The sequence below is a fragment of the Nannobrachium achirus genome (genome assembly GCF_963921795.1).
Source record: "Nannobrachium achirus genome assembly, chromosome: 4".
Taxonomy (NCBI): Eukaryota; Metazoa; Chordata; class Actinopteri; order Myctophiformes; family Myctophidae; genus Nannobrachium; species Nannobrachium achirus.
The window spans coordinates 63793513-63803512 of NC_137813.1; the positions used below are offsets into that span (position 1 = coordinate 63793513).

General features: G+C 40.0%; 1 pseudogene across 1 annotated transcript; it reads right to left on the bottom strand.

The window, feature by feature from the left end:
• Positions 1–4406: 4406 nt before the first annotated feature.
• Positions 4407–5810, bottom strand: LOC308283092 (nuclear factor 7, ovary-like; annotated as a pseudogene). The gene has a single exon. The product of its transcript is annotated as a nuclear factor 7, ovary-like (transcript).
• Between the last annotated feature and the right edge of the window lie 4190 nt (positions 5811–10000).

The window sequence follows — 10000 nt, forward strand, 5'->3', positions numbered from 1 at the left end:
ATGCATTGAAGGCCATCTGCAGTGGGCTTTTTAGACAAATGGAAATTGTTTCTTTTTCTAATTTTTTTAAATGTACCATAGATGATACAACACTTTGGATCCACTGTTCATACACCACTCTCCATTCTAGTAAAATAAAATAAAAGACACATTAGAATTTGTACAGTAGGCCTATCTACATTGTATCTACTTTTCCGTATGTATCTCTGTCTGTCTGTCTGTCTGTCTCGCCTGACACTGTGGTTCTATGGGTTTGTCGCTCTGACATCATGCTCTGATGTCACTGTGATGTCAGGGGAACCACTCTTAACAGAATGGGTTTGCTGCTCTGACATCACTCTCTGGCTTCACTGTGATGTCACACTAACAGAATCCCTTTTATGCCCATACATGGAGTTTCCACTTAATCAATATTAAGCTCATATCTGACATGACTTCATATGGGAATGACCATATATGGAGGCCACATCGGCCGCATACCACACTAACATAATCCATATATTGCCAAGACAGATGGCCAAGACAGCCCATATCTGTGTGGCTGGTTCTACAGACAGGGATCTCCATGTAAGGGCATAAAAGCGTATGATGTCAGATGTCATAGACATCATAGGACTTTCACATAACGAATAACTGATAACATATCTCCATATACAGTACATGGATCTCCATATATGGGTACCAGGGGTCTCCATATATGGGTAACTGGTCCGATATACGGTACATCGCTGGCCAGATAGCCAAGAATTGGCGCGACCCCTTTGGGGGCGAGGTTGCATGTCGCCCTGAGGCATCTTACTTGTTATGTACAGTATAACCATATTATCACCAGTTAAGGCTCTGTTCCATTCTGGTGAAACAGAGTCAGGGTGCTGCTATTGTCAAGTCATGCCAATTTTAATTCTAGAGCACATTTAAAAACCACCAGGGTCAACCAAAGCGCTGCACAAGATACAAAATACAATAGTGTAAGCTATTGGAGAGGCTCTATTACACGAAATGGAACTTTAAGCTAGGTCAATCTCCAGAGAAAGAAGATAGCAGGAGCGCTACTGGTATCCCTCAAACCACCGGTGCTCATGAAAGGGAATACAATGAGCAAAAAGAGGAAAAAATGTGCCACAGAGGCACACAAATCCAGGTCCAGGCACTCAGGTGGATTTAACAATAAAAGGCCTTTATTACATGGGCTAGAACATTATTAAAAAACACCAACGCGTTTCGGCAAACGCCTTCTTCAGGGTGTTACTGAACAAAGACAAGATGTAGGCCTAATTATAGGCCTACCAGGTGTGTCCACAGTGAGGCTGCAGACTGCAGGTCCTCACTGTGGACACACCTGGAAACGCGTTGGTGTTTTTTAATAATGTTCTAGCCCATGTAATAAAGGCCTTTTATTGTTAAATCCACCTGAGTGCCTGGACCTGGATTTGTGTGCCTCTGTGGCACATTCTTTCCTCTTTTTGCTCTAGGTCAATCTCCACTTTTGATTTGGCACGGACATTCTCATCTTGCATACAATTTCAAATGTCTTAATTCATACATTTCAGGGATTCTATTCAAGTGAATTTGTTAAAAAAGGTCAACCCTTGATAGGTGAATTGAAAATAAAAGTGATCAGTGTGATATTGTAGATTGTATTAGGACAGTTTCATTTAGCCCCCATTTGGGACATCATGTACGTTTAGTCATATAACTCCATGAGTATAGAAGTTACCTTTACACAATTGGTATTGTAGAACCACACCTTTCCAACAAGCCCTCATATGTGTTGATATGACAATCCATGTCAGAGTCACTACAAAGTAAAGAGAGCAGTCTACATAGATTTACATTTCCGCCTATTGTAGGTATGTGTTCAAATGACTATAGCTCCCATTGCCATTCAGATATTGACATATTGTCTTTTCTAGAATGTAGAGGGATGTCCTGACTTCAAGTATGGTAAGTTTTAAACCTCTCAGAGCTTCCATTGTGAATCTATATGAGTTTATATGCCTCAACCCCCAGACGGACAGGCTTAATTTTTAGTTTGGGGTATGTAACTTTATACATCAATTTCACCACTTTTGCAATCAAATATTTTTATACAAGAATCCATTTCATGTATGGGAGACCTTAGAGATAAGGAAAAACTATGTTGTGTTTGGTTCTACCTCCGGGAGGGGTATCTCGAAAACTAAAGCACTTCTTTCCTATTTGTCACAGGCCTATGAGTCAACCAAACTAGAATACAATAATAATAATAACACTTGGAATTATAGGAGTTGAGTTATTACATTTAGTTTGATTTGGTTCCACAGTTGATAGACCTAATGTGAAATAATAGCCAAACTAGAACTTTGTAAGAAATAGATTTGCACACAGTAGCTCCATTTAATGTTTTTATAGACATCCTCCTGAGTGACGTTTGGAGGAGAAAGCTCTTCTTCAGACTCCAAAGTCAAAGTGCAGTAAGAAGACAACAATTATACTGATGAATTGGGTTTTGAAGTGTTTCTACTGTCAGTCAGTGGTTCCCAAAGCTTTTAGCTCAAGGCCCAAAAGAGAAATTAGATGTTATGAATAGCAGATCTACAAGCTCACAATGTGTCGCTTCACGCCATGCCACGTTGTGAGCTTATAGATCTGCTATTTTCACTACTAAACATTATATTAACTCAGCACAAAAAGAAAGGAAACTTGACTTCAGTCCATATTTCCCCTTCAATAATACCAATTTGTATTGTGTTTTATATCATTTTTATTGTTGATTTGTGACCTTTACAAGGAGGTACAGTTTGTAAGCATCAGGCATTAGTGGAATGAGCACTACAGCCAAACGTGAGGGTAGACCCAAAATTTCCATTATATCTCCCCTTTAATTATACCAAATGGTGTTTGATATCATTGTTATCGTTGATTTGTCACCTTTACATCAAATTGCAAGGATCTGGCATTCGTGGAATGAGCAACACAACCAATCGTGTGGGTAGCGCCCCTCCAAAAATGGCCTGGCAGGCCTGCAATACCGTTCTTTTGGTGTTCTCGTTTGTTGCTTGCATGGTTCATTGAATGATTGCACTCTCCGACAGGAATTAGAAAAAGAAAAAACAGCACATATTGGCTATTTTTACACTTAGTTAATTTTAAGGTCAGTGTCAGGGAATTCCAAAACGAGAGTAAATTCCAGCAGAACAGTAGGCCTATATTGCAAGCCATTTTGGCAACAATTTGGTCGGCGCTACCCACACGTTTGGCTGTGGTGCTCAATCCACGAATGATGCTTACCAAATATAGCTCCTTGTAAAGAAACCAATCGTTGACGAATCAATGCAAAAAAATATATAAAACACACTACAAATTGGTATTATTAAAGGGGAGACATAATGGACCGAAGTTAAGTTTCCTTTCTTTTTGTAGCTACTGAGTTTATATTTTTTTAATGGAAATTATTAGACTTTTTTATTTATTAAATACTTTTGAAATGCTGCTTTTAATAGTTGTTTTTACTTGATGAAAATCTTGGAATTGTTTTTACTTGTTTCAACTCTCTTAAATCTTTTGAAATAATTATATATATTTTTTCATATAGGAACATATTATGGAACATAATATATTTACTCGCGACCCATAACGACTGTTTTGGAACCAGTTTACCTTTTAACGTGATACTGCACTAATCTGTTCTTGAGGTAAATCTTTATCCCCTAAAATCATGAACAAAGATTTGACCTTATATTTTAGGATTAGATTTGTGTATGCTTCATCAATGTAAAATGTTCTCCTGTTTCATGTGCATGTATCTCTCAGATTCCCTATGGAAGAAATGAAAGTGTCAACTGAATATATTAAACAATTCAGTTAAAAACAAATAATTGTTTAGTCGAGCGACATTTCAAAAGAGCAACGTGACATATTTAGACCCACAATACCTTCAAGTAAACTGTTTTAATATTTTATTATGGTGTTATCATTTTATTAACAGTGATTCAAGTGACTGCAGGGTTCATAGTCTACCTCAACCGTTGTGGTTTCATAAAACTAATGTAATATTTAACATACTGACCTCTGCTAGCCATCATATTATAACATGTCATTCTTTAGAATGGCATAAAGAGATTGTTCCAACGTAATGATTCAATAATAGGAAATAGACAGTAAAAAGTACAGTGCAAGATTAAAAGTACCATAAAATAGTCTGATACATTTTAAAGTATCTCAATGTTTACTGAGATAATTACATTTCTATGAATCCCCTACTATTAATTACCATTATTGTTTGCAATTGTACTATTACTAATATTGTTAATACATCATCATGATCAGGATCATCATCATCATCATCATCATCATCATCATCATCATCATCATCATCATCATCATCATCCTCATCATCATCATCATCATCATCATCATCATCATGTTTAACAACATGGTTCCAGAGTTACACTGATCTTCCATGGTAACATCTTCAGAGGGACAGTATGACCAGTGCCAATGTATGGAAAGAGTGTTTCAGTGAAAGTGTGTGTGAAGGTGTGTATGTGTGTGTTAGTATCAGGATCAGAGAAGGACAGCATTCCTTTGTTCCAGTCCAGCTGGACTCTGATCTTCTTGGGGTTCTGCTTCACTGAGAGAACAGTGACTGACCCTGGTGAGGAGAGTGCTGCGTATCTACCTTCACCTAAATATATGCACCAGTTTTGACCCCCTCCATTTCCCTTCCTCTGAAAAGACGGTGATAACACACCCAGTACCCACCATGTGTTGTCTCCAACCTCAACATCCCAGCTGTGAGTCCCAGAGTTAAAGCCCTCAGAACCCAGGACACGGCGCCAGTTGTCAAACCTCTCTGGGTTGTCAGGAAGCTGCTGTTCATCTCCCCATCTCACACTGGTCAGATCATCAGACAGGATGAGTCGTGGATGGGCAGTGTTGGGGTCCAGAATGACAGGAGTGTAGGAGACAATGTCCTTCATCTTGTCCCAGACTCTGAAGGTCAGGTTCTTCAGGTGTTTGGTCTCGTCTATCAGTGGTCCTGAGACCGGCTGTGGGTCCTGCAGTGTGAACTGGACTCTTTCCACTGTGGTCTTGTAGTTCTACAGGAATGAGATGTGTTCAGCTCTCAGATCCTCCTCTATGGCTCTGATTGTGTCTGAAAGGGTTGATATGTCTCTGTTCAGACCCTCAATCTTCTTCTTCACCATTTGAGTCTTCTGCTGCTCTTCTTCCCTCAGTGCAGTGATCCTGGCCTCCTCTTCCTCTTGTAGAAACTGATGCATCTTCTTATACTGTTCCTTCATCTGCATCTCTGTGTGCCGGGCCCGGACCTTAATGTGTTCTGCTGTTTGGTCACAGTTTGTTTTAACTTTATTAAAGACCTCCAGTTTATCTTGTAAAGGCTTCAGTAATTTCTGGACTTCCTCCTTGTGTTCCAGTGCAGCTTCATCGATGGGTCTGAATCTGTGGTTGATGTGTTTTTTAGAATCTCGACACACAAGACACACGGCCAGTAGACATTCCAGACAGAACAGTTTGAGTTTCTCAGCATGCAGACTGCAGAGAACCTCAGACCCTGTTGAAGCTCTCTGATGTCTCTCCTGTATGAAGGACTCACACAGGTTCTTCAGAGCCAGGTTTCTGGGTGGATCCACTGAATGTCTCTCCTTACAAACTGGACATTCTTTTATTACCTTCTCTCTCCACCATTCCTGCAGACAGGCTTTACAGAAGCTGTGGCTACATGACAGAAGAACAGGATCTTTAAATATGTCATGACACACAGGGCAGGAAAAATCCTCTTCTGAGAAAGATGACTTGGATGCCATTTTGTCCGTGAATGAAGCAACAAACACTCAGCTCAATAAAGGAAATCAGCCAGTCAGTGGTGGTAAAACTCCCTCCTCTAGAATGTTCTCTGAAGTTTACTTTCACTTTGAATCGTGGTTCTTGTTAAAGTCCATTCAGCAGTCAGCAGCAGGTTCCAGTGGTCTGGGTCAGTATTTCCTCCTGTAGCTGTGGAAAGACTGTCTGTCCTCCTGGAAGTTGTGTTCTGAATGTGAATCTTTTGTCTGTCTCTCTGTGTGTGTCTACAGAGAGCAGTGTGCTGTAAGTTTCTGCTTCCTGAGATCTCTGAGTCAAATTGGGGAGGAGCTCTGACACACCACAGACCTGTTGCCACACACACACACACACACACACACACACACACACACACACACACACACACACACACACACACACACACACACACACACACACACACACACACACACACACACACAATGTCCTCTTGGGACTAGAAATAACACTGTACACGCTGGGGTAAAGACATGTTTCTCTGCTACAATGTATTAGTTACAGAATGGTGCAGACAGAGACATAGCAGAGAGCATAGTTGTAGACTCTGAATCTGGGCGCTGACTTCACATGGCTAGTTATTCACCTCATTAACATATTACATGAGTTCATGTCATACAATCATTGGTTACCATCATTTCCTAATACACTATGATTGGTCTGGTTCTCCTGTTTCAGACAGCCTCTATACCCACGTGTTCCCATTCACTTGCATGCAAGTGTGTGGTGTGTGTGTGTGGAGTGAGCACATGACTGTTTTGGCACTGGTTTGGCATTTAACATTTTGTTATTGTGAGTTTTGTTCCTTCTCCCCAGAATGATCATCTGTTCTCCCCACATTCCAAACCTTTAACTCTGTAGGCCCAGAGATGAGTTGGTTTTCTGTTGTATACTGAAGTGAGAGCTAACTCTATAACTTTGTAGGATTAAAGATTATTGGTTTCTGCTTCTCGCTCCTTCTTTTAAACTGTGGAGGGAAAAAAGCAGACCAAGTACAGAGCCAACAGTGAAGGATAAAGCCCTTTGCACACAGGCGCGTTTATCTGCATGGATAAAACTGACAATTTCATTTTATTAAAAGAAAACAATGATTCTCTACGACCTCATGCACACCGATCCGAATTAGCCGTGCTGCCAAAACTGAGCGTCTGTCAGTATTCTAAACATAAAATGTTGTCAGAATATTCCAGGTACATTTATCCCACTGTTTTTCTGAGATGTTGGTGTTCATGTAACCATAACCAGTGACTCTCTTGTTAAAAGTGCCTTTGCTCTCAGATTGCAGTTTATGTCTCCATATTAGTGCACATAAAGTGTTTTTTCATGCAGCAATTGAAAAAAACTGTCCTGTGTGCAAAGGGCTTAACTGTCTGAAAATACACATTAAAGCTGCACTATGTAACTTTCCTCTTCTGTCCCAGATTTGAACCCGGTTTCCATTGAACCATGAGCTCAATGGTAAGCTGGCCTGCTTGCTCAGGGGATATATTGAATCTTGACCATCAGGTCGATATTTCTGTCAGATCCTGTGTCTAGGTGAGACATGACCTTTGACACCATCTAAATGTCTCAATAGAAGAGCAGGGAGACTAAATACAACCTCCAAAAATTGTTATATTGTATTAATATTTACCATACAGATCGGACAGAATAAAAAGAAAAGTTACATACTGGCACGTCAACTTGAATCCAAGTTATAATAGAAAGGATAATGTGAGAATTAAAAAAATAAAATAAAAAATAAAACATTCATTAACACAACACTGGTCTCTATAAAGCTGTCTATGAAATCTATGAAAAAGTTTTACACAATTTTATACAACATGTAGTGGGGGGGTCCCTGCTTCATCTCTCTCTCTCAGCTGAGGGGTCCTTGGCCCCTGTTCTAGGGGATAGAATGTGACTGTATTAACTTTCTTGCACAACGTACTGGTATAATACATGTTTTGTATTGTGTAATAATTAAGCAATGTTACAAGAGAGGGTGTGCATATAACACGGTTATCCTGCACGACAGCCTTGCCGCAGGAACGAGCCGACAGGCGAGTTCCGTAGGCTTGTTTCAAGGCAGACCAGTGTTCCTCGTTTGGGAGACACTGGTGTAGACAACAATAAAATGTCATAATTCATTCTCTATGGAACATTCACACCATCAGCACAGCAGTGCAGTATTGACAAATAAGTAAATAAGTGCCGAGCTCCCTGTACGATTTTGTTTTCTTTTTTCACTTATGTGCCTACAACTTGCATGTCCATAGTAAAACCTAACCAACATAATCATGTGATTGTGTCCACAGCTTCCAGGGTCCAGTTCCTGACCTGCAGACTGTCAAACTGCTGGCCTTCCAGAGCAGGGACGTTCCTGTCACCTTTGCTGTGGTGGACCATGGTGACATCTCCTTCTACACCTTCAAAGACTTCCATCTGCCCACTGACGTGTTCCCCTGAGGACAACAATCCTCTGGGATGTTCTATGAGGACAACAATCCTCTGGGATGTTCTACCACACTGACTAGCACTGTACAAACTGTACATACTGTACACACTGTACACACTGTACATACACTCTGCATCTGAAATAACAGCTCCTTATGGTCTTATTCACTGTATATCTTTAAATACATGCCTTTAACTACTTAAGACCTATTCAAAGACTTTCCAAAATAGCTTGTCTACTGTACAAGCTGCTCCCAACATGTTGTGAGTTTGTAGATCGGCTATTTTTGAAAATGTTTGAAACTTTTTCAAAACATTTTTGACAATTCCCAAGCAGAAGCATTGCACATATTGTAGTGTGGTCCTTCATATTGGAGCAGGAGGTATCAGGAGCTTTTCAAAGCACTGGGTGAAGGCAGCAACACAACTAATGGTTGTATTTGTTATGTCTGCCGTTCAGAAACCACTGTATGTAGGAACTGAACTACTCTGATAAGTAGTGAGCATGGAGTCTCCTCAGTGTTTTGATGTTTTGGCTTTTGTTGAAAATGTTGAGTTGACATTATACTTTCTGTTTTACAAAATAAAATCTAAGAACACTGTTGTCCACAAAACTACGATGCTTTGCTGATGTCCACAAAGCTACCTCCCTCTTAAAATAAAGATACAAAGATAAAGCTATCTACTGGTCTCTATAGTGTTTATGATGTCCATGTTCTAGTAGTTTAAATCAACTAGTGATAGACATGTTGTTTGTGAGACATGTTGTTTGTGAGTTTTACCAGGACTGAGTCAACCAAACTAGAATACAATAATAATAATAACACTTGGAATTATAGGAGTATTACATTTAGTTTGATTTGGTTCCACAGTTGATAGACCTAATGTGAAATAATAGCCAAACTAGAACTTTGTAAGAAATAGATTTGCACACAGTAGCTCAATTTAATGTTTTTTTATAGACATCCTCCTGAGTTTGGAGAAGAAAGCTCTTCTTCAGACTCCAAAGTCGAAGTGCAGTAAGAAGACAACAATGATACTGATGAATTGGGTTTTGAAATGTTTCTACTGTCAGTCAGTGGTTCCCAAAGCTTTTAACTCAAGGCCCAAGAACTTAATGCGTTCTGCTGTTTGGTCATAGTTTGTTTTAACTTTATTAAAGACCTCGAGTTTCTCCTGTAAAGGTTTCAGTAATTTCTGGACTTTCTCCTTGTGTTCCGGTGCAGCTTCATTGATGGGTCTGAATCTGTGGTTGATGTGTTTTTCAGAATCTCGACACACAAAACATGCTGGCTGTTGACATTCCAGACAGAACAATTTGAATTTCTCATCATCATGCAGACTGCAGAGAACCTCAGACCCCGTTGAAGCTCTCTGATGTCTCTCTGAATGGCCTCACACAGGTTCTTCAGAGCCAGGTTTCTGGGTGGATCCACTGAATGTCTCTCCTTACAAACTGGACATTCTTTTATTACTTTCTCTCTCCACCATTCCTGCAGACAGGCTTTACAGAAGCTGTGGCCACATGACAGGAGAACAGGATCTTTAAAGATGTCACAACACACAGGACAGCAATAATCCTCTTCTGGGCGAGTTGCCTTGGATGCCATTTTGTCCCTGAATGAAGCAACAAACACTCCGCTCAATAAAGGAAATGAGCCAGTCAGTGGTGGTAACACTCCCTCTTCTAGAATGTTCCCTGAAGTTTACTTTCACTTTAAAT